The following is a 26,815-nucleotide window of genomic DNA, read 5'->3' on the forward strand; positions in this document are numbered from 1 at the left end:
AACTGATCTTTTACAAAAGAACAAATACAATTCAGTGAAGAAAGATGTCATTCAACAAATGCAGGTGGAACAACTGGATATCCACATTAAAAAAATGAATCTAGGAACAGGCTTTAAACTTTTTAAAAAAATTCAAAATTCATCACAAACCTAAATGTACAATGCAAAACTAAAAGACTTCTAGAAGATAAAACAGAAGAAAATCTAGGTAACTTTGGGCTCGGGAATGATTTCTTAAGAAAAATTAAACCTGTTAAGTCAGATGTCATTAAAAATTTCTGCTATGCAAAAAACACTCTTAAGAGAATAAAAAGACTAGGCACAGACTAGGAGAAAATTTGGAAAACACATACATGATAAATGACTTAAATCTAAAATATACAAAGAACTCTTAAAACCTAACAGTAGAAAGCAAACAATCCAATTAAAAAACAGAGAAAAGATCTGAACAGACACCTCACAGAAGATATACCGATAGCTAATAAGCTTATGCAAAGATGCCTAACATCCTATAGCAATCAGGAAATTGCAAATTAAAATAATGAGATACCACTATACACCTATCTGAATGGCTAAAATCCAAAATGCTGACAAAGATGTCTAGCAACAAGAACCTTATTCATTGCTGGTAGGAATAGAAAATGGATCAACCACCTTGGAAGATAATTTGACAGTTTTTTATAAACTTACTCTTACCATATGAACTAGCAATCTTTCTCCTAGATATTTACCCACAGAAGTAGAAAACTTATGTCCACAAGACTCCACACTTGGATGTTCATAGCATATTCTTAATTTTCTCCAACTGGAAGCAACCAAGAGGTCCTTAAAATGTCTTTAAGAGGTGAAAACAAACTGCTATACATCTATACAGTGGATTATTATGCAGTAATCTTTAAAAAATTAAGCTATTAAGCCACAAAAACACATGGAGGAAACTTAAATGCATACTGTGTAGTGAATGAAATAAATGCCTTTTTACTTTCTGTATTTCTGATTTTTTCATACCTGGAGACTTCCTTACTCTGGAGAGTGTGTGTCTCTGTGGCTACCTGTGTCTCCTAGGGTAGCTAATTCCTTACAGGTAGTAAAAATTTACTTGGGAGTATGCCTTTCACATGCAAACTAACCAACCAGAGCACAAACTTAAACTTCCTTCACTCGGCCACTATTCCGTTGCCCTAATCACCCCAGAGCCATATACTAGCAACTAGGGACAGCACTTTGTCACAAAGCCTTCTGAAATTGTTCAAACTTATCAATCCTAAGCCTGCTTACCCTATCCCACCCATTCCTTTCTGCAGAAATCACAGTAAAGTCTCTTGCCCACGTTTTTTCCTTGTTCTTTCTACCTCAAAACAGATGCCAGTGCTTCCCCATGTCAGCCTATGTTGCATGCTGTACCTCCAGTAAGTATAAAAATGTCTCCCTTCCTGACAGTCATCTCTGTGTCTGCGTCTTACCATACCTGATTAAAACAAATCCTGGGTCAATTTTTTAAAAAGCCACTCTGAAGAGGCTACATACTGTATGATTCCAACTCTATGACATTGTGTAAAAACAAAACTATAAAGACAACGAAATTATCAATGGATGCCATGGAATAGGAGGGAGAGATGAATGGTTGGAGCACAGGGGACCTTTAGGGCAGTAAAATTATTCTGTGTGATGTTGTGATGGTGTGACATGATGCTATATGACACATGACATTATGCGTTTTATAAACTCATACAACTATACAACACAAAGAGTGATTCCAAATGGAAATTATGAGCCTCAACATCAATGTTGATTAATAGACTATAACAAAAGTACCATACTCCTATACAAGATATTAATCATAGGGGAAACTGATCAAATAAGGGGGTCCACTTCATCTAAAGGATAGTTCAAGTTCAGTATTTCCTTGATGATTTTCTATCTGGATGATCTATCCAATGTTGAAAGAGAGGTAATGAAGTCCATTACTATTGTTGTATTTCCGTTGATTTCTCCCTTCATATCTGCTGTTCTTTTAATACTCTGAGATGCTCCAGTGTTGAACACATATATATTTACAATTGTTATGCCTCTTGATGAACTGACCTTCTCTTGTTAAAGCTTTTCACTTAAAGTATATTTTGTCTGATAGAAGTACAGTTGCCTTATATTTTGGTTTTCATTTGTATGGAACATCTTTTTCCATTCCTTCACTTTTATCCTATGTATGTCCTTAATACTGAAGTGAGTCTCCTATAAGCCGCACATAATTAGGTCTTATTCTTACAATCTTTCAGCAACGCTAGCGATTCCTTCAATTTGAGAATTTAATCCACTTACATTTAAATAATTATTGATAGTTAAGGTCTTATTATTGCCAATTTATTGATAGTTAAGGTCTTATTATTGCCATGTTTTCTGGCTGTTTTGTAGTGCACTTGTTCCTTTCTTCCTCTTTGGCTATCTTCCTTGTGAATTGATGATTATTTGTAGTACTATGCTTTGACTCCCTTCTCTTTATCTTTTCTGTATCTACTATTGATTTTGCTGTTTGGTTACCACAAGGTTTACATAAACCATCTTACAGATATAATAGTCTATTTTATACTGATGAATCAATTTAGAATGCATACAAACTCTACTCTTTTATCCCCATGCATACATTTCATTTTTCGTGTCATCCTTTGCACAGGGCCATGTTAATCTTCTCTGTATCATGCCAATTTTTAAGTATATGTGCTGCTGAAGTGAGCACACACATTTCATTTTTCATGTCACCATTTGCCATTTTTTAATGAGTATACAATAACAAATGATTGTAGCTATGATTATTTTTAATACTCTTGTCCTTTAACTGTTATATTAAAAACAAATGGTTACATATTACAGTATTCAAGTAACAGAATTTGAGTATATACGTACCTTTACTAATGTGTTTTATATTTTCATATTTTTTCATGTTATTAATTAGTGCCATTTTATTTAAGCTTAAGTAACTCCTTGTAGCATTTCTTGTAAGACAGGTGAAGTGGTAGTTTTTTGTTCATCTGGGAAAGTCTCTCTCTTCCATTTCTGAAGCAAAGCTTGGCTGGATAACATTATTAGTTGGCAGCTTATTTCTTTCAGCATTAGAATATATACACCCACTCTTTCCTGGCCTGCAAGGTTAAATCCACTGATAGCCTCATGTGTGTTTCCTTGCAGATGAGGACTTTTTTGTCTTCCTGCTTTAAAATTTTGTCTTTATTGGACAGTTTTATTATAATGCATCTTGGAGAAGATCTCTTTGGGTTAAATCTAGGAACCTATGAGCTTCCTAAACTTGATTGTCCAAATTGTTCCTCAGATTTGGGAAGTTCTCAGTCATTATTTCTCTAAATAAGCTTTCTGTCCCTTTCTCCATCTCTTCTCCTTCCAGGACTCCACAATGTATAAATTGCTTTTCTTCATGGTCTCCCTTAATTCATATAGGCTTTCTTAACCATTTTAATTTTTTTCTTTGTTCTTCTCTAACTAAATAGTTTGAAATGGCCTGTCTTCGAGTTCACAGTTTCTCTCTTTTGGTTGATCAAGTCTACTGCTGATGCTATGTATTTCACTTTTCATTACTTAATTGTATTATTAAGTTCCAGTATTTCTGTTTCATTCTTTTTTTATTTCTAACTCACTGAAGTGTCATTTTGTCTGCATATCATTTTATTAATTTCATTGCATTCTCTATCTGTATTTTCTTGCAGCTTACTCAACCTCCTTGCCATTATTTTGAATTCTCTATCAGGGAAAACATAGATCTCCATTTCTTTAGACTCAGATACTGGAAAATTGTATTCCTTGGAGGGAGGGGTCAGGTTTCCTTGATTTTTTTAGAAGATGTATTCAGAAGACTTACATTGCTTGGAGGGGGAGACAAAAGAGTCACTGGAGAGAGTGGTGAGTGGATGGAGGGGGAGCAATGGAAATGTTTGAGAACTGATTGGTATGCTGCTAAATAAAAAGAAATTGTTCTAAATGTTATTCAAAATCCAGATGCATAAAAGAAAATATTGAAGCCACGATGAAAATGGGCACAGTCTTAGAAATAGAGTTAAAAAAAAAAAATTCCCTAAAAGAAAAGCCTAAGCCTACATGGCTTCTTTGGTGAGATGTTTTTTGTTTGTTTGTCTTAATAATACCAATCCTTCAGAAACCCCTTCAGAAAATAAAGGACAGAACACTTCTCAATTCATTCAATGAAGCCAGGAATGCCCCAATATTAAAACTAGAAAAAGACATCATAAAAGTTACAGACCAAAATACCCATGAACATAGAGGTACAAATCTTTAAAAAAAAAAAAAGCAAACCAGGAGAGCCTGGCTGGCTCAGTCAGTAGAGTGTGCAACCCTTGATCTCAGGGTAATGAGTGAATTCCAGCTCCATGTTGGACACAGAGGTCACTAAAACAAAAAGCAAACCAGGGGCACCTGGCTGGCTCAGTCAGTGAAGCATGTGACTCTTGACCTTGGTGTCATGAGTGCAAGCCCCAGGTCGGGACAGAATTTACTTAAAAAAAATTGCAAACCAAATTCAGCAACTAACAAAAAAGATTATAAAACATGACCAAAGGTATTTATCCCAAGAATGCAAGATTGGTTTACAGCTAAAAGCCAATTAATACAATATACCTTACTAAAAGAATAAAGAACAAAAATCTCATGATGATTTATCATGAATGATAAAAAAGCACTTGACAAACATTAAAGATTTTTAAAAAATGCTCAACAATGGAAGATTAGAATTTCCTTATCGTGATAAAGAGCATTTACAAAAGATTCTACAGTTAACATTATTCTTAACAGTGAAATATTGAATTCTTTATCCCTAAGATAAGGAGTAAGACAAAGATTTTTTTTTAAAGATTTTATTTATTTATTTGAGAGAGAATGAGAGATAGAGAGCACGAAAGGGAAGAGGGTCAGAGGGAGAAGCAGACTCCCCGCTGAGCAGGGAGCCCAATGTGGGACTCGATCCTGGGACTCCAGAATGACCTGAGCCGAAGGCAGTCGCTTAACCGACTGAGCCACCCAGGCGCCCCAAGACAAAGATTTTTGATGCTACAATATTCATTTATCTTTTACATTATTTTCGATCCAATGTTAAAAGACAAGATAAGAAAGGATTATAAACTGAAACACAAACACACAAATGGTGTTTATTTGCAAATGACATTAACTATGTGTTTAAAACAGGGATTAGAGAACTACAGTCTGCAGTTTGCCTACAAAATACAAAGAGCACGTAAATTTGTAAATACAGTACTACTGATTCACACCCCTGCCCATTAATTTATGTAATATTGCCAATAAATGCTTTCATGTCAGAGTTGAACAACAGGGGGGTAGTGGTGCTGACTCCTGCACAGTCGAAAAGCTGTGTGTAACTATTGACTCCCCCCAAACTAAACTACTAATCACCTACTGTTGACTGGAAGACATACTGATGACAAACAGTTGATTAACATATGTTAATGTTATATGTTATATACTGTATTCTTACAATAAAGTAATCTAGAGAAAAGAAAATGTTATTAAGAAAATCATAAGAGAAAATAAATTTATAGTATTATATTGTATTTATTGGGGGTAAAAAAGGAATGTAAGGGTACCCATGCAGGTTAAAACATTTTGTTTAAGGGTCAACTGTACTTGCAAAAGATACCACATGGCCATAGTCCTGAGATTGTTACCATTTGATCCTTTAAGAAAAAGTCTGACAACTGGATGCAGAAAACACAAAGTGACTTACAAAATATTATAAGGCTATATATTATAAAACTAATAAGCAGGTTTGGGGAGGTCACTGATACAGCTAATACACAAAAGTCAATTCTATTTCTATACACTATAGGCAGACTATGAAAATGAAAACACTAATAAAACACTTTGACTTACAACAGAATGAAAAACAATACACCTAGAAATAAATTTAACAACACAGTATAAGGCACCTGGTGGTTCAGCCGGTTAAGCGTCTGCCTTCGGCTCAGGTCATGATCTTGGGGTCCTGGGATAGAGCCACACATCAGGCTCCCTGCTCAGTGGGGAGTCTGCTTCTCCTTCTGTCCCTGCCTCCCACTATTGTACTCTTTCTTACTCTCTCAAATAAAATCTTCAAAAAATAGTATAATACCTGTACAATAAAAACCAAAAAAGGATGCTGAGAGAAAATGCAGATGTAAATTAATGGAGAGATAGTAGACTCAATATTGTTAAGAAGGCATTTCTCCCCCTAATTGTTCTACATATTCAACAAAAATTCCTAGTAAAATCCCAGGAGGCTTTCTTGTAGAAAATGACAAAAGAATCCTGAATTTTATGGGGAAATATAAAGAACCTCTAATAGCCAAACACTTTTGAAAGTTAATATAGAGAAATTACACTACAAGATTTAAAAATTTATAAACTACGGTAATTCAGACAGTCTGGTATTGGCATAAGGATAGCCATAATCTCAATGAAATAGAAAGTTCAAAAAGAAACCCTTATATTTGTGGTAAACTAATTCTTTTTTTTTAAGATTTTATTTATTTGACAGAGATACAGCGAAAGAGAAAACACAAGGAGAGGGAATTGGAGAGGGAGAAGCAGGCTTCCCGTGGAGCAGAGAACACGGTGTGGGACTCCATCCCAGGACCCTGGGATCATGACCTGAGCCGAAGTCAGACACTTAATGACTGAGCCGCCCAGGTGCCCCTATGGTAAAATAATTCTTGACGAAGGTGCCAATAACTCAATGAGAAAAGTCTAGTCTTTTCAACAAATTGTACTGATATATTTAGACAACCACATGCAAAAAGAAAAATAACTAAGATCCATGCCTCACACCATATGTAAAAGTTAATTAAAATGGATCACATACAAAAGTATAAGAGCTAAAACAATAGAAATCCTCTACGGAAACACAGGACAAAATATTTGTGACTTGGGGTTGACTAAAAATTTCTTAGTTTGACATCAAAAACAAACATTAAATGAAAAAAATTCATAAACTGTACTTCATTATAATTTAAAAACCTTGCTATGCAAAAGATATTTTTAAGAAAATGAAAAGATGTTCCAAATACATTCCAAAATGACTACACTGGGAGAAAATATTTACAAATTAGATATCTGATAAAGGACTTCCATCAAACATATAAAAAACTCTCACAATTTAATACTCAATACTAGGAAGGCAAACAACCCAGTTATAAAAATTTGCAAAAGTTGAATATTTTAACAAAGAAAATTTACCAGTTAACAACTGGTAAGCACATAAAAATATGCTGTAACATCTTTAGTCAAGGACAAACTAAAACCATAGTAAAATACCACTATACAACCCAATAATGGGTATAATGAAAGTAACTGACAATACCAACTTTTGATAAGGATGTACAGAAAATGCAACAGTCCTACATTGTTGGTGAAAATGTAAAATGTTATAGTTACTTTGGAAAACAGTTTGGCAGTTTCTTGAACTATGAAATATAAACCTAGCATACAAACCATCAGTTCCACTCACTATGTATTTCTCCAGTTGAAATAAAGACAAATATCCATAGAAGGATTTGCATGTGAATCATCATAGTTGCATTAATCATAACAGCCCCTACAATGAAAACTGTCCAAATACTTATTAAGTGGGGAATGGATAAACAACATGGGGTAGACCTATATAATGGAATATAATTCAGGAATAAAAAGGAATTACTGATCAGTAATACAACAAAGATTTACCTCAGAAACATTATGCTAAGGAAAAGAAACCAAACAAAAGACTAGACATTACATTATTTCATATATATCAAATTTCTAGAAAAGGGAAATCTACACATATACAATGCACTTCACGTATTGCCTGACTGAGAGTGTGAGCAAGGACTGACTGCAAACAGCACACAGATCTTTTTGGAGGAATAAAAGCATTTTAAAATCCAATTATGGTAATGGTTACACAACTCTTATAAATTTACTAAAAATGATTGAATTGGGGGTGCCTGGGTGGCTCAGTCAGTTAAGCAGCTGCCTTTGGCTCAGGTCATGATCCTGGGTTCCCAGGATCAATCCCTGCATCAGGCTCCCTGATCAGTGGGGGAGTCTGTTTCTCCCTCTGACCCTCCTCTCCCACCTTGTGTTCTCACTTTCCCTCTCTCTCAAATAAATAAATAAGATCTTTAAAATAAAATAAAATAAGGGGGGAGGAGCAAGATGGTGGAGGAGTAGGAGACCTAAATTTCGCCTGGTCCCAGGAATTCAGCTAGATAGGGATCAAACCATTCTGAACACCTACGAACTCAACAGGAGATCGAAGAAAAGAATAGCAGCGACTCTCTGAACAGAAAAGTGACCACTTTCTGGAAGGTGGGACGTGAGGAGAAGTGAATCCGAGGCCATACACAGGAGGATAGACGGCAGGGGAGGGAGCCTCCATCAGCCGGGTACCGGCAAGTAATAGAACAGCAGAGCACAAAATTGGAACTTTTAGAAGTCGGCTCCGCTGAGGGACATCGCTCCAGCGGCTAAGCGGTGGGGGTGGGGAGTGGGGGGTGGGGGGGGTGGAACCCTTGCTGGGACAGTGTGGTCTCAGGACACTTGGGGTCATGGAAAGACTGCGGGAGCCTGAGTGCGGCAGAGCTTCCAGGTATGGGAGCGGGGAAGCCGGCTGCAGAGACAGAGCTGAGGAGTGGGCTCGCAGCTTGGGGTTGCCATAAACTGTGATCCGTGGTACAGTCGGGCCACTGCACTTTCAGCAGAGACCCAACAAGCGGCAGATCCAGGGAGACTCCCCTTCCTCCCCTGGGAGGAATGGCGTGGGAGCGCACCGCAGGGATCTGCTGGGTTTGGAGACTCCAAATGGGGTTGTGTGCCAGAGATAGAAACGCTTGGTCACAGGCCGAGTGAGCACAGAGTGCGGCCGGAGACCGAGGAGAGGGGAGTGATTGACTGCTTTTCTTTGGGGGCGCACTGAGGAGTGGGGCCCCAAGTTCTCGGCTCCTCCGGGCCTGAGATTAGGAAGCCACCATTTTCACTCTCGTCCTCCAAAGCTGCATGGAAAGCTTGCAGGGAACAAAAGTGCCAGAGAGCAAACCCGAGCAGATGACTTAGCCCAGACTGGCAAAGACATTTGGGAACCTCAGCAACAGGCCCCTCCCCCAGAAGATCAGCAGGAACAGCCAGCCAAGACCAAGTTTACCGATCAATGAGAACGGCAGAACACCAGCACTAGGGGAATACAGCACATAGAATTCATGGCTTTTTTCCCCGATTCTTTAGTCCTTCGAAGTTAATTTTTTAAATTTTCTTTTTCTTTTGAATTTTTCTTTTTTCCCTTTTTTCAAACATCTTATCAATCCCTTTTTTAAAAATCTTTTTTATTTTTCATTTTTAGAGTCATATTCTATCCCTTTATAAAAGTTAACCTTATTTTTGGTTTATATAAAAGTTGTTCTCTCTTTAAAATTTTGGGATAGTTTCTTCTAGCAGACCAAATTATACCCTAAATCTCTGGTGTATGGCTTTGTTCTAGTCTGCTGCCTGATCACATTCTCTCCCTTTTTTTTTTTTAATTTCTCTTCTTTTGTCTTTCAACCAACTTCTTATCAATTCCTTTTATAAAATCTTTTATACTTTTCATCCTTACAGTCATATTCCATTCCTTCATCGTATTTACCCTTATTTTTGTACATATATAAGCTTTTCTTTCTTTAAAATTTTGGAAGGCAGTTTCCTCTAACGACCAAAATATGCCCAAAATCTAGTGTGTGGCACTGATCTATTCACCAGCCTGATCATATTTGATCATATATTTTTTTTTATCTTTTTCTTTTTCTCTCTTTCTTTACCCTGGTTTTAGGTCTCTTCTGATTTGTTTAGCATATATTTCTCTAGGGTCATTGTTACCCTGTTATCATTTTGTTCTCTAATTTATCTATTCTCCTCTGGGCAAAATGACAAGATGGAAAAAAATCACCTCAACAAAAAGAACAAGAGGCAGTACCGACTGCCAGGGACCTAAACAATACAAACGTTAGTAAGATGTTGGAACTAGAGTTCAGAATAACGATTATAAACATACTAGCTGGGCTTGAAAAAAGCATGTAAGATATTAAAGAAACTCTTTCTGGAGAAATAAAAGAACTAAAATCTAATCAAGTCGAAATCAAAAAGGCTATTAATGAGGTGCAATCAAAAATGGGGGCTCTAACTGCTAGGATAAATGAGGCAGAAGAGAGAATTAGTGATATAGAAGACCAAAAAGAGATAAACAACTACTGGATCATGAGGGCAGCATTAGAGAGATAAGTGATACCATAAGACGAAACAATATTAGAATAATTGGGATCCCAGAAGAAGAAAGAGAGAGAGGGACAGAAGGTATATTGGAGCAAATTATAGCAGAAAACTTTCCTAATTTGGGGAAGGAAACAGGCATCAAAATCCAGGAGGCACAGAGAACCCCCCTCAAAATCAATAAAAATAGGTCAACACCCTGATATCTAATAGTAAAACTTACATGTCTCAGAGACAAAGAGAAAATCCTGAAAGCAGCTCAGGACAAGAGATCTATAACCTACAATGGTAGAAACATTAGATTGGCAACAGACCTATCCACAGAGACCTGGCAGGCCAGAAAGGACTGGCATGTTATCTTCAGAGCACTAAACGAGAAAAATATACAGCCAAGAATACTATATCCAGCTAGGCTGTCATTGAAAATAGAAGGAGAGATAAAAAGCTTCCAGGACAAACAAAAACTAAAGGAATTTGCAAACACAAAACCAGCCCTACAAGAAATATTGAAAGGGGTCCTCTAAGCAAAAAGAGAGCCTAAAAGCAGCATAGACCGGAAAGAAAGAAACAGAGACAGTATACAGTAACAGTCACCTTAACAGGCAATACAATGGCACTAAATTCATACCTTTCAATAGTTACCCTGAATGTAAATGGGCTCAATGCCCCAATCAAAGGACACAGGCTATCAGATTGGATTAAAAAACAAGACCCATCGATATACTGTCCGCAAGAGACTCATTATAGACCCAAACACACCCCCACATTGAAAGTGAGGGGGTGGAAAACCATTTACCATGCTAATGGACACCAAAAGAAAGCTGGGATGGCAATCCTTGTATCAGACAAATTAGATTTTAAACCAAAGACTATAATAAGAGATGAGGAAGGACACCATATCATATTTAAAGGGTCTATCAAACAAGAAGATCTAACAACTGTAAATATCTATGCCCCTAACATGGGAGCAGCCAATTATATAAGCTAATTAATAACAAAAGCAAAGAAAAACATCAACAACAATACAATAATAGTAAGGGATTTTAACACCCCCCTCACTGAAATGGACAGATCATCTAAGCAAAAGATCAACAAGGAAATAAAGACTTTAAATGACACACTGGACCAAATGGACTTCACAGATATATTCAGAACATTCCATCCCAAAGCAACAGAATACACATTCTTCTCTAGTACCCATGCTCTAGTCCAGAATAGATCACATCTTAGGTCACAAATTGGGTCTCAACCGGTACCAAAAGCTTGGGATCATTCCCTGCATATTTTTGGACCACAATGCTTTGAAACTAGAACTCAATCACAAGAGGAACATCGGAAAGAACTCAAATACATGGAGGCTAAAGAGCATCCTACTAAAGAATGAATGGGTCAACTAGAAAATTAAAGAAGAATTTAAAAAATTCATAGAAACCAATGAAAATGAAAATACAACCGTTCAAAATCTTGGGATGCAGCAAAGGCAATCCTAAGAAGAAAGTATATAGCAATACAAGATTTCTCAAGAAACAAGAAAGGTCTCAAATACACAACCTAAACCTACACCTAAAGGAGCTGGAGAAAGAACAGCAAATAAAGCCTAAACCCAGCAGGAGAAGAGAAATAATAAAGATCAGAGCAGAAATCAATGAAATAGAAACCAAAAGAACAGTAGAACAGATCAACGAAACTAGGAGTTGGTTCTTTGAAAGAATTAATAAGACTGATAAACCCTTGGCCAGACTTATCAAAAAGAAAAGAGAAACAACCCAAATAAATAAAATCCTGAATGAAAGAGGAGAGATCACAACTAACACCAAAGAAATACAAATAATTATAAGAACATATTATGAGCAACTATATGCCAGCAAATTAGATAATCTAGAAGAAATGGATGCATTCCTAGAGATGTATAAACTACCAAAACTGAACCAGGAAGAAATAAAAAACCTGAACAGACCTATAACCAAGGAAATTGAAGCAGTAATAAAAAAAAATCCCAACAAAGAAGAGCCAAGGGCCAGATGGGGAATTCTCCCAAACATGTAAAGAAGAATTAATACCTATTCTTCTGAAACTGTTCCAAAAAATAGAAATGGAAGGAAAACTTCCAAACTCGTTTTATGAGGCCACCATTACCTTGATCCCCAAACCAGACAAAGACACCATAAAAAAGAATTACAGACCAATATCCCTGATAAACATGGATGCAAAAATTCTCACCAAAATACTAGCCAATAGGATCCAACAGTACATTAAAAGGATTATTCACCACGACCAAGTGGGATTTATTCCTGGGCTGCAAGGTTGGTTCAACATCCGCAAATCAATCAATGTGATACAATACATTAATAAAAGAAAGAACAAGAACAATATGATCCTCTCCATAGATGCAGAAAAAGCATTTGACGAAGTACAGCATCCTTTCTTGAGTAAAACTCTTCAGAGTACAGGGATAGAGGGTACATACCTCAATATCATAAAAGTCATCTATGAAAAACGCACAGCGAATATCATTCTCAATGGGGAAAAACAGAGCTTTCCCCCTAAGGTCAGGAACACGGCAGGGATGTCCACTATCACCACTGCTATTCAACATAGTACTAGACGTCCCAGCCACAGCATCAGACAACAAAAAGAAATAAAAGGCATCCGAATCAGCAAAGAGGAAGTCAAACTCTCATTCTTTGCAGATGATATGATACTTTACGCGGAAAACCCAAAAGACTCCACCCCAAAACTGCTAGAACTCATACAGGAATTCAGTAAAGTGGCAGTATATAAAAATCAATGCACAGAGGGGCGCCTGGGTGGCTCAGTCGTTAAGCGTCTGCCTTCGGCTCAGGTCGTGATCCCAGGGTCCTGGGATAGAGCCCCGTGTTGGGCTTCCTGCTCCACGGGCAGCCGGCTTCTCTGTCTCCCACTCCCCCTGCTTGTATTTCCTCTCTCGCTGTGTCTCTGTCAAATAAATAAATAAATAAAATCTTTAAAAAAAAAAAAAAGATGCTCAGTAAGGCCAGGAGATGATGCATGAACAGAGTGAGAGTTTCAACAGAGACAAATAAGAAAGTACCAAACAGAAATCACAGAAATGAAGGGGAGCCTGGGTGGTTCAGTTGTTTAAGTGTCTGCCTTTGGCTCAGGTCATGATCCCAGGGTCCTGGGATCAAGCCCCACATCAGGCTCCCTGCTCAGTGAGGAGCCTGCTTCTCCCTCTCCTGCTCCCCCTGCTTGTGCTCCCTCCCTCTCTGTCAAATAAATAAATAAAATCTTAAAAAAAAAAACCCACAGAAATGAAAATACAATCACAGAACTAAAAAATTTAACACAGAGGTTCAACAGCAGACTAATGAAGTGGGCAGAGGAATTCATACAGCTGACGAAAAGGGGAAAAAATAATAATAAAGATGTGTAAGAGATTTAAGGGATGAAAATCAAGTGGGGACTACAACACCCCCACTTTTGTCAATGCATAGGTAATCAAGACATAAAATGAGTAAGTAAAACACTGAACTTAAGCAACATGTTAAATCAGATAGACTTAACAGTCATAGAATACTCCACACAAAAGTAAAATATTTTTCTGAAGCCCACATAAAACATTCTCCAAGATAAATCATAAAGGGAACAAAAGAAGTCTTGAGAAATTTTAAGAAAACTGAAATCATAGCAAGCATATTCTCCAACCACAATAGTATGAAACTAGAAAACAAGAAATTAGAAATCAATCACAAGAAGAAAACTATAAAATTTACTTATATGTGGGCAGTAAACAATACACTCACAACCAAACAATGGGTCAAAGAAGAAATCAAAAGAGAAATTTAAGGGGCACCTGCCTGGCTCAGTCAATGGAGAATGCAACTCTTGATCTTGGGGTTGTGGATTTGAGCCCCACATTGGGTGTAGAGATTACGTAAAAATAAAATCTTAAAAAAAAAATAAACAAATAAATAAAATCTTTAAAAAGAGAGAAAATTTTAAAAATACTGAGACAAATGAAAATGGAAAAAAAAAAACACCAAAACTATAACACCAGTCTAAGAGGGAAGATTATAGCAATAATCACTTAGATTAAGAAACAAAGATTCATTTTTTTAAAAGATTTTATTTATTTGACAGAGATAGGGAGCACAAACATGGGGAGAGGCAGAGGGAGAAGCAGAAGGCAGATGCTTAACAAACTGAGCCACCCAGGCGTCCCAAGAAACAAAGATTTCAGATAGAATTCTGGGGAAGATGGTGGAGTTGGAGGATCCTAAGATCACTTCCTCCCACAGATATACCTAGATAACACCTACATTAATGTAAATAATCTAAAAAATGAACTCAGGACTGGCAGAACAGACTCTCCACAAGTGGATGTAGAGAAGAGGCCACATCAAAAGTAGTAGGAAAGGCAGAGACTTGGTCAGGAACCAAGCTGACCTGCAGACCTGCAGACCTGTCCATGAGAGGGAGGTACACCACAGGCACTGAGAGGGGAGAGGAGCAGATCCCACACCAGGCACTCTAGGCATGGGGGACCTACATTGGGAAGATGAATCCCCATAGCATTTAGCTTTGAAAACCATAGGGAGATAACTTTGCAAGTTCTTACAATGAGTGGGGCTTAACACTGGGAATTTTAAAAATCAATAGCTGGGCTCTGAAAGAAACTGAATCCCCGCCCTAAAAAAAAACACCGTAACAAACAGCCACACTGAAATCCAGCATACAAGCAGTGGTGTGTGAGAGGCACCTGGGGTATTTGGAAAGGATTTATTAGTTAATTTCAGAAAGTGTACTGGAAGGGCAGGGATCTTCAGACTTCTCCAGGAACAAAGGAGCTGGTGGGCACCATTTACCGTCTCTGACCCCCAACTTAGATACATGGACACCTGTGGGACCAACGCAAACACTCTCTACCTAGCATGCTAACAGTGCCTTCCCCCGGACTGCTCTCCTGTGGATCCGCCCACTCCAACCTGTCTGTAGCAGGCGTCCATCCAAAGCATTGCCAGAACCTGACACTGTGCAGGCAGCCCAAACAGAAACTAGCACTACTCCAAAGTGACTCTTGCCCTGGGGAGAAAAGCTAACCACAGACACCAGTTCAACTGCAGCCCCAGCAGTGGGCTGGGGGCAGACATCTGGTCTGACTGCAGGCCTTGCCCACCAAAAAAGCTTCTCAGGGATCAACACAGGGAGAGTGCCCTGAATATGGTGCTGCCACAGCTCTGGCAAACGCCTGGTCTGACCCAAGTCAAGCCCAAGGTAGCCCCAAACCGGCCCATTAACACAGAGACCAAACCCTGCTCACAACAGAGCCACTGCAGATGACTAGATTGAAGGCAAACACGGCTGAGCCACAAGAGTAGGGGACATACAACTAAAGTGCCCTTGAACTGAATTCCCCTGAACTTTACTCCCCTGCAGTGCCAGATTCTAGTGAACAGGGGACGTTATATGGCAGGACACTACAGGAGCTCTTCTTCATAAGGCCACAACTTTCAAGGGCAGGAGACATAGCTGACTTTCCTAACACAGAGAAACAAACAAAGAGACAAAATGAGGAGATGGAGGAATATGTCCTAAATGAACGAACATGACAAAACCGTAGTAAGAGAGCTAAATGAAATGGAGATAAGTAAAATACCTAAGAATTCAAAGTGGTGGTCATAAAGATACTAATTAGACTTGAGAAAGGAATGGAGGACCTCAGTGAGACACTTAACAAAGAGAGAAAACATAAAAAAGAACGAATCAGAGATGAAGAACCTAATAACTGATATTAAAAATACACTACATGGAATAAATAGGAGACTAGAGGAAGCAGAAGAGTGGATCAGCAACCTGGAGTAATGGAAACAACAAAGCTGAACAGGAAGAAGAAAAATAATAATAAATAAAAATACACTAAGGGAACTCAGCAACACCATCAAACATAGTAACATTTGCAGTATAGAGATCCCAGAAGGGGAAGAGACAGAGAAAGGAGAAAATTTACCTGAAGAAATAATAGCTAAAAACTTCCTAAATCTGGGAAAGGAAACAAAAATTCAGATCCAGGAGACACAGAGATCCCTCAGCTAAATCAACCCAAGGAGGTCCACACCAAAACACATAATTTAAATGCAAAAAAAGAGTGATAGAGAATTTTAAAAGTAGCAAGAGAAAAGAAAACAGTTACATACAAGGGAAACCTATAAGGCAATGAGCTGATTTTCAACAGAATCTTTGCAGGCCAGAAGGGAATGGCATGATACATTCAAAGTACTAAAAGAAAAAACCTGCAGCCGAAAATACTCCATTCAGCAAGGCTATTATTCAAAATAGAAGGAGAAATAAACTTTCCTAGACAAACAAACCTTAAAGGAATTCATCACCACTAAACCTGCTTTATAAGAAATGTTAAAGAGGAGGACTCTGAGCAGAAAGGAAAGACCATCAACAGGAATAAGAAAAGTAGGAAGCACAAAAGCAGTAAAATTAAGTACATCTATGAAAATTAGTCAAGGGATTTACAAAATAAAAGGATGTAAAATATGACACCATATACCTAAAACATGGGGGGGGGTGGAGATGAGTAAAAATTTAGTAATTTTAGAATGGGTTCAAACTTAAGTGACTATCAACTTCATATAGACTGCTATATGCAGATGATGTTCTATATAAATCTAATGGTAACCAAAAATCAAAAACTAGTAATATGCAAAAAAAAAAAACCCAAAACCCACCCCACGTAGGAACCCAAGTATATCCCTAACAAAAGCCAGCAAACAGTGAGAGAAGAAACATCAACTACAAAAACAAGTAACAATATCAATACATACATACCTTTCAATAATTACTTTGATTGTAAATGGACTAAACTTTGAATGTAAGTGGACTAAATGCTCTAATCAAAAGACAGAGGGTGATGAAATGAATAAAAACACAAGACCCACCTACACACTGCCTACGAGAGACTCATTTCAGACCTAAAGACACATTCAGATTGAATGTGAAGGGATAAAAAAGCATTTATCCCCAAACAGAATTGAAAAGAAAGCCAGGGTAGCAATACTTATATTGGGCAAAATAAATTCTAAAACAAAGGCTGTAACAACAGGTAAAGAAGGAAACTACACAATCATAAAGGGAATACTCCAATAAGAAGATATAACAATCGTTAAGTATTTATGCACCCAACATGGGAGCACATAAACACATAAAGCAGCTAACAACAAACAAAAGGAGTAACCAATAGTGATACAATAATAGTAGGGAACTTTCACACCCCACTTACATCAATGGACAGATCATCTAAACAGAAAATCAACAAGGAAACAGTGTATTTGAATGATACATTGGACCTGATGGCTCTAACAGATATATCCAGAACACTACCATCCTAAAATAGCGAAATACAAATTCTTTTCAAGGGCACATGAAATATTCTCTGGAATAGGTTACATGTTAGACCACAAAACAAGTTTCAACAAATTCAAAAAGACTTAAGTCCTGTCATGCATCATTTCTGACCACAACTCTATCAAAACAGAAATCAACCACAGGAAAAAATGTGGACAGAACACAAATACATCGAAGCTAAATAACATGCTAATAAACAATGAATGGGTCAATCAAAAAAATAAAAAAGGAAATTTAAAAAAATACATAGAGACAAAAGAAAATGAAAAAACAGCAGTCCAAAATCCTTGGGATGTAGCAAAAGCTGTGCTAAAAGGAAAGTTCACAGCAAAACCGGCCTATCGCAAGAAGCTAGAAAAAACTCAACCTAACCGTACACCTTTAGAAGCTAGAAAAAGGAAGAATAAACAAAGCCAACAGCCAGTAGAAGGAAGGAAATAGTAAAGATTAGAGCAGAAATAAATGAAATAAAAACTAAAAAACCAATAGAACAGATCAATGAAACCAGGTTCTTTGAATAGATCAAAAAAACTGATAAACCTTTAGCCAGGCCCATCAAAAGAAAAAGAGAGAGAGGACTCAAACAAAATCAGAAATGAAGAGAGAAAAAACAACCAACACCAACAAAATACAAAGAGGTATAAGAGAATATTATGAAAAATTATATGCCAACAAACTGGACAACCTAGAAGAAATGGATAAACTCCTAGAAACATATAACCTGCCAAAACTGAATCATGAAGAAATAGAAAATTTGAACGGACCAATTACCAGCAATCAAATTAAAAAACTCCCAACAAACAAAAGTCCAGGGCTAGACAGCTGCATAGATGGATTCTACCCAATATTTAAAGAAAATCAATATCTACCTCTTTCAGACTATTCCAAAAAATGGAAGAGGAAGGAAAGCTTCCAAATTCATTCTATGAGGCCAACATTACCCTGATACCAAAACCAGATAAAGATACCACAAAAAAAAAGTGAACTATAGGCCAATATCTCTGATTAACATAGAGGCAATAATATATTAGCAAGCCAAATCCAACATACCTTATATTAGCAAGCCAACAACAATATATTGGCAAGCCAAATCCAACATACATTAAAAAAAAAACTCACCACAAAGTAAGATTTATTCCTGGGCTGCAAGGATGGCTCAATATTTGCAACCAATCAATGTGATACATCACATCAATAAGAGAAAGGATAAAAACCATATGATTGTTTCAATAGATGTAGAAAAAGCATGTGGCAAGAAACAACCATTCATGATAAAAATCCTCAACAAAATAGGTTTAGGGGAAACATACCTCAACACAGTAAAGGCCATATATGAAAAAACCCACAGCTAACATCATACTCAAGGTGAAAAACTGAGAGCTTTTTCCCTAAGATCAGAAATAAGATAAAGATGTCCACTATCACCACTTTTATTCAAGATAATACTGGAGGTCCTAGTCACAACAATCAGACAACAAAAAGAAATAAAAGCCACCCAAATAATTTAAGGAAGAAGCAAAACCTTCACTATTTGCAGATGACATGATACTATATATAGAAAACACTAAAACCTCCACCAAAAAACTACGAGAACTCATAAATGAATTCAGTAATGACACAGGAGACAAAATTTTTTTTTAAGATTTATTTATTTATTTTGAAAGAGTGAGAATGAGAGAGAGAGAGAGAAAGTACATGAGAGCAGGAAGGTTTAGAGGGAGAAGAAGGCCCCTCGCCGAGCAGGGAGCCTGATGCGGGACTCGATCCAGGGACTCCAGGATCATAACCTGAGCCGAAGGCAGTTGCTTAACCAACTGAGCCACCCAGGCGCCCAGGATACAAAATTAATGTACAGAAATCCATTGTATTTCTATACACTAATTATGAAGTAGCAGAAAGAGAAACGAAGAAAACAATCCCATTTACACTTACACCAAAAATAATAAAATACCTAGGAATAAACTTAACCAGGGTGAAAGGCCTATACTCTGAAAACTACAAAACACTGATGAAAGAAATTGAAGTTGATACAAAAAAAAGGAAAGATATTCCATACTCACAGGTTGGGAGAATAAAAAAATTTTAAAATGTCCATACTACCAAAAGCAGTCTACAGATTTAATGCAATCCTTATCAAAATACCAACAGCATTTTTCACAAAACTAGAACAAATAATCCTAAAATTTGTATGGAACCACAGAAGATCCCAAAATAGCCAAATCCATCTTGAGAAAAAACAATGCTGGAGGCTTTACACTTTCCAATCTCAAACTGTATTACAAAGCTATAGTAATCAAAACAGAATGGTTATTGGGGCACCTGGCTGGTTGGTAGAGCATGTGACTCTTGATCTCAGGATCTGGAGTTCAAGCCCCACATTGGGTGCACAGCTTAATTTTAAAAACAAAACAAAAGACAGAACGGTTACTAGCATAAAAACAGACTCATACACCAACGGAACAGACTAGAGAGTCCAGACATAAACTCATGCATATATACTCAATTAATTAATGATAAAGGAGGCAAAAATATACAGTAGGGAAAAGACAGTCTCTTCAATAGATGGTATTGGGCCACATGCAAAAGAATGAAACTGGACTCTATCTAACACCATGCACAAAAATCAAATAAAAATGGATAAATAATTGAACGTAAGACGTGAAACCATAAAACTCATAAAAGAAAACACAGAGATTAAGCTCCTAGACCTCCTTCCTGATGATTTTTTGGATTTGACATCTAAAGCAAAACTAAACAAGTGAGATTAGATCAAACTAAAAAGTCAACAAAATGAAAAGGTAAACTATGAAATGGGAGAAAGCATTTGCAAATAATATACAAGGGGTTAATATCCAAAATATACAAAGAACTCCTATGACTCAACAGAAAAAAAGATCCAGGGGCGCCTGGGTGGCTCAGTTGGTTAAGCAACTGCCTTCGGCTCAGGTCATGATCTCAGGGTCCTGGGATCAAGCCCCGCATCAGGCTCCCCGCTCCGCGGGAAGCCTGCTTCTCCCTCTCTCACTCCCCCTGCTTGTGTTCCCTCTCTGGCTGTGTCTCTCTCTGTCCAATCAAATAAAATCTTTTAAAAGAAAAAAAAAGATGTAATTTGTGATATCAGTAACAAAGATGTCAACCTATAAAGGAGTAGAGCTTTCATCTGCAATTGAAGTTGGTATCAATTTAAAATAGATTGTTATAACTTTAGGATATTATATGTAATCCCCATGGTAACTACAAAGAAAATTCCTACAGAATACACAAAAGGAAACGAGAAGGGAATCAAAACATGTCCTTACAAAAAAATCACCAGAGCAGAAACACATTAGCAGAAAGTTCTGTATGAACAAGTACAGGGGTAGAAAAACCGAAACTGTGGGGCGCCTGGGTGGCTCAGTTGTTAAGGCATCTGCCTTCGGCTCAGGTCATGATCCTGGGGTCCTGGGATCGAGCCCTGCATCAAGCTCCCTGCTTGGCGGGAAGCCTGCTTCTCTCTTTCCTACTCCCCCTTCTTGTGTTCCCTCTCTCGCTGTCTCTCTCTCTGTCAAATAGGAAAAAAAAAAATTCTGGGTGCCTGGGTGGCTCAGTCGTTAAGCGTCTGCCTTCGGCTCAGGTCATGATCCCAGGGTCCTGGGATCAAGTCCCACATCGGGCTCCCTCCTCGGCGGGAAGCCTGCTCTCCCTCTCCCACTCCCGCTGCTTGTGTTCCTGCTCTCGCTGTCTTTGTCTCTGTCAAATAAATAAATAAAATCTTTAAAAAAAATTTCTTTAAAAAGAAAAAAAGATCCAATTAAAAATTTGACAGAGAATCTCAAAAGACATTTTTCCAAAGACATACAAATGACCTACAGGTAGATGAAAAGGTACCCAACGCCACTAATCATCAGAGAAATGCAAATCAAGGCAAATGTAAAACCACAATGAGGTATCACCACATCTACTAGAATAGCTATTACCAAAAAGTCAAGAAATAACAAGTGTTGGTAAGGATGTGGAAAAAGAGGAACGCTTCTGTACTGTTGGTGGGAATGTAAATTGATATAGCCACTATGGAAAATACCAGTTTCCTCAAAGACTTAACAGAACCACCATATGATCCAGCAATTCCAATTCTGGGTATTTATTGAAGGAAATGAAATTACTATCCTGAAAAGATATCTGTACTCCATGTTCACTGCAGCACTATTTAGAATAGCTAAGTCAGGGATATAACCTACACGTCCGTCAATGAATGAATAGATACGGAAATTGTGTGTGTGTGTTTGTGTGAGGGTACATATACACAACAGAATATTCAGCCTTATAAAAGAAGGAAATTTTGCCACTTCCAACAACATGGATGGACCTTGAGAACATTGTGCTAAATGAAGTAAGTCAGAGAAAGACAAATACTGTATTATCTCACTTATACCTGGAATCTAAAAAATCTAAAAAAGAAAAGAGCTAAACTCATAGATACAGAGAACAGACTGGTGGTTGCCAGAGGTGGGGAGTAGAGGGGTGGGGGAAACAGTTACAGGTGGTCAAAAGGTACAAGCTCCTAGCTGTAGGATAAATAAGTCTCAGAGATGTAATGGACAGCAAGTTGACTATAGTTAATTATACTGTATTATATATTTGAAAGCATCTAGGAGAGTAGACCTGTATTCAACAGAAAAAAATTTTGTAACGTTGTGATGGATGTTAAGTTATTGTGGCAATCATTTTGCAATATATACATATATCAAATCACTTTATTGTACATCTAAAACTAATACAATGTTATATGTCAACTTAACTGGATAAAAAAATAGGAGAGTTCTCTCCAGAAACCAACTCTGCTGGCACCTTGATCTTAGACTTTCACCTTCCAGAAGCATGAGAAATTAATTTCTGTTAAGTTACCCAGTCTGTAGTATTCTGTTATGACAGCCTGAGAAGACTAATAAACCCATATTTAAAGCCATTTTTATTTTCTCTTCTATGAACTATCTCTATATATTATTTGTTCGATTTCTTTTGGATTATTTTTTCCTTATAGATTTGTGGTACCTCTGTTATCACTTAAAATTTTTTTCGTTCTTTTTCTGTATATATGTTGCACGTAAATTTTCCCACTTCATTATTTGTCTCCTGAGCTTCTAGCATTTCCGAATTTTTGTCATGTAAAACAATTACACTTTTCTCTTATGGATTCTAGGTTTTTTTGTTAGACTTAAAAATGATTTCCACGTCCTGAGGCTATTAAAATTTCTTTCCCATCTTATTTCTCAAACTTTTATGATTTCATTTTTTACATTTAAATCTCTGATCCAATATAGAATGATATGAAATATTAAGGATCTAATTTTCTCCCTCTAAATGGTTGCTCCATTGTATTATAAATCAAGTACTAAAAACCCCATTTTTTTTCACCACTGATTAGAAATGCCAGGTTTATCATATGGATAGTACAACATTCCCTTCTATGTTTGGGTTTGTTTCTAGACTTTTTTTCTTTTAAGATTTTGTTTATTTGAGAGAGAGAAAGACCACAAGTGGGGTGAGGGGCAGGGAGAATCCCAGGATTCCAGGATCATGAGCTGAGCCAAAGGCAGATGCTTAACCAACTGAACCACCCGGGCGCCCCTGTTTCTGGACTTTCTATTTAGTTTCACTGATTCATCTGCTCATTTCCCAGTATCCTTGCCACTATGGTATTTTAATATTGCTACACTATATTTAAATATATGGTAGAACAAGTGTCATGAATTATTCTTTTTGAGAATTTTCCTATTCTACCATATTTGTGTTTTGACATGAACTTCAGAAACAACCTGTCTTTCATAAAATAATTATCAGGTTGGGATCATATTAAATTTTTATAAATTGGGTGTTTTTTTAAGATTTTGTTTTTTTACTTATTTGAGAGAGAGCACAGGAGTGGGGGGAGAAGAGGGAAAAGGAGAAGGAAAAAATCTCAAGCTGAGCACAGAGCCCAATGTGGGGCTCGATCTCATGACTCTGAGATTGTGACGTGAACTGAAACCAGGAGTTGGATACTTAACTGAGCCACCCAGGTGCCCCTATAAATTGTTTTTAATCTTTAATTGTTTGAGGCTTTGTATACTATGCTTTTTTTTTTCCTGATTGCTTCCTCTCTATCCAAGTTCTCTTCATAAGATTATGCTCATTTCTTAATGACTTTACTCATTACTATCATATATTTTGTGTCTATTATTCCTGGGGTCTTTTAAGGTTTTTTTTCCCCATTAATCCTCTGTTATAGTTTTCACATATATCCATGTTACATATAACATATATTCATTTTGGTGTGTTTATTTTTATTCCCAACCAACTTAAAGTCTCTTATTGCTTAAAATTGCTTTCAATTTATAAATTGAATGTTGAGGGGTGACTGAGTGGCTCAGCTGGTTAAGCAGCTGCCTTCAGCTCAGGTCATGATCCCAGGGTCCTGGGATCGAGCCCCATGTCTGGCTCCCTGCTCAGCGGAGAGCCTGCTTCTCTCTCTCCTCTGCCTGCCGCTCTGCCCACTTGCACTCTTTCTCTCTCTGCCAAATAAATAAATAAAATCTTTTTAAAAATATAAAGTCTTAAAAAAAATTGAATGTTGAACTAGAATTCATTCTGTATCAGTTTCTCCTAAGCAACCAAAGAAAAAGAAAAATAGGTGCAGCATACGCTGTGTTCCATAATGAGGTTCTGGGCATCTGTACAAGATTTGAAAAATAAGAACAGGCTATAAACAAATTTTGCCACCCTCAGTTCAACATACCTCAAGGTATTTGGGAAACTGGAGAAATTGGAGAAGATGAGGAAAAAGACTGTTTTTGTAAGGCAGGACTATTTAAGGATAGAGTTGTCAGTGTTTCTCCAGCTCCCTGGGGAAAGAAGGTGGGTTTTTCCTTGTCTCCTCAAACAAAGCATGGGGACCCTTAGGTCCCAGTGCCTCTAAGATCCAAAGTGGAGTGTAGTAAAGGAGTTCTTAGGAAAAATTTCTCTTTTTTCCTGCCATCTGGGGGAAAAAAAGAAATGGGAGCCTAATTCCCACCTGGTGACTAGATGTGGACAACATGGAGGGATCTGGCCTGGGGCAATCTATCTTGTCCTAGACAAATTCTGGAGGAGCCATTTGATCCATCAGAGAAGGTTAACCACTGTATTCCTGGGGACCTAGGGGTAATGTAAGGATTTTAAGTGGCCTCTGTGAAGGGGAGGTGCCAGCCTCATGGCTTCCCCTGCAGATAGGTATCTTCAGCAAGGTATTTACTCAGAAACCCAGAAAGGCAAGAGACAATAAGAAACAGGGTCAGCTTTGAATATGCACCAACACAGGAGAAAACCAAAAATTGGTTACAACACTATTAGATAAGAAAGATCTTTCCTGTCTCTTATCTTTCTTCCTTTCCTGTGCCCCTACTTTAGGGACAATCTAGTGTTGGGAAAACATCAGAAGAACACAGAGGGGAAACAGAAACTACACACATTCTCTGTCTTCCATAGGCTTCTTTTTTTTTTTAATATAGATTTATTTATTTTAGAGAGAGTGTGAGAGAGCAAGCACGTGGAGGAGGAGCATAGGGAGGAGAGAGAAACTCAAGCCGACTCTGTGCTGAGCTAGGTGTCCAATGCAGGGCTCAATCTCACAACCCTGAGATCACGACTTGAGCCGAAACCAAGAATCGGATGCTTAACCCACTGTGCCACCCAGGCGCCCCATAGGCTTCTTTTGTCTTTAAGACTGAGGTGCTACTAAGTTGTGAATGTTATTAATTAAATTAAATAATTAACAGTTGTCATAAATATATAGGAAACTCAATTTTTTTAAAAAAGTAAGACTGAGCTGTAGGAAGAGAGAAGTTTTAATTTTAAAGAGTTTAGAGTCCTAATCAATACAATGCACTGAGCATTTTATTTGGCAAACTGAGGGTGATCTATCTGGTCCACTAGATTTTTTAACAGTAAAGACTGTAAAAGTACTTGTCAAACATTTCATCCATGGGTAGGGAAAAAATATAACCTCACAGAGAAGGGTTGAAAGAGGCAATTATGGGAAAATATGGGGTTTTTAAAGATTTTATTTATTTGAGAGAGAGAGAGAGAGAGAGAGAAAGCATGAGCAGGGGAGAGGGAGAAGCAAACTCCCTGCTGAGCAAGGAGCCGAATGTGGGGCTTGATCCCAGGACCCTGGGATCATGACCTGAGCCGAAGGCAGCTGCTTAACTGACTGAGTCACCCAGGCACCCCTGGGAGAATATGTTTTTTGAAAATACAAAACTGGGGGGCGCCTGGGTGGTTCAGTCAGTTAAGCAGCTGCCTTCGGCTCAGGTCATGATCCCAGGGTCCTGGGATCAAGCCCCGCATTGGGCTCCCTGATCAGCGGGAAGCCTGCTTCTCCTCTCCCTCTGCCCCTCCTCCCCGCTTGTTCTCCCTCTATCTTTCAAATAAATAAATAAAATCTTAAAAAAAAAAAAGTGAAAATACAAAACTGGGTGCTGGAATGGGTTAAAGACCTAAATGTGTAAGGTAAAACTACAAAGTTAATATACAAAACTGGAGAATTTCTTCATGATCATAGAGCAGAAAAACAAATAGCAGTTTCATATTATAAACCACAGGGGGAAATATGTAATTGTGGTATTAAAATAAAGGCTTTCTGTTTAATAAGAAACAGAAACAGAATACATATAGAATAGGATTATTTGCAGAATCTAAAACTGTCAGGGAATTAATACCTAGAATTTTTTTTTAAGATTTTTATTTATTTATTTGACAGAGAAAGAGAGACACAGTGAGAGAGGGAACACAAGCAGGGGGAAGTGGGAGTGGGAGAGGGAGAAGCAGGCTTCCTGCTGAGCAGGGAGCCCGATGTGGGGATCGATCCCAGGACCCTGGGATCATGACCTGAGCCGAAGGCAGACGCTTAACGACTGAGCCCCCCAGGCACCCCTAATACTAGAATATTTAAGAAACTTGCAAATCAGCAAGAAAAAGGGAGCAATCTGCATTGAAATATGAGCACAAGCTACAAAGAGGCAATTTACAAATAAAGAAGCTCAAAAAGCTGACAAGCATTAAAAAACTACTTAAAATCACTGGCATCAGTGGAAAGCAAAGTAATACTACAAAGATGTAACACTTTAGACACTTTAGACTC

At 37.7% G+C, this 26,815-nt stretch overlaps 1 protein-coding gene and 1 pseudogene across 1 annotated transcript in view; one reads left to right on the forward strand and one right to left on the reverse strand.

Annotated features, from left to right (window-relative positions):
• ZNF260 (zinc finger protein 260) overlaps positions 1–26,815 on the forward strand; it is a 123,877-nt gene that overhangs the window by 49,536 nt on the left and 47,526 nt on the right. The window lies entirely within an intron of this gene.
• On the reverse strand, positions 2,634–2,734 carry LOC113936833 (annotated as a pseudogene).

This window comes from Zalophus californianus, chromosome 17 (genome assembly GCF_009762305.2).
Source record: "Zalophus californianus isolate mZalCal1 chromosome 17, mZalCal1.pri.v2, whole genome shotgun sequence".
In the NCBI taxonomy this organism is placed as follows: Eukaryota; Metazoa; Chordata; class Mammalia; order Carnivora; family Otariidae; genus Zalophus; species Zalophus californianus.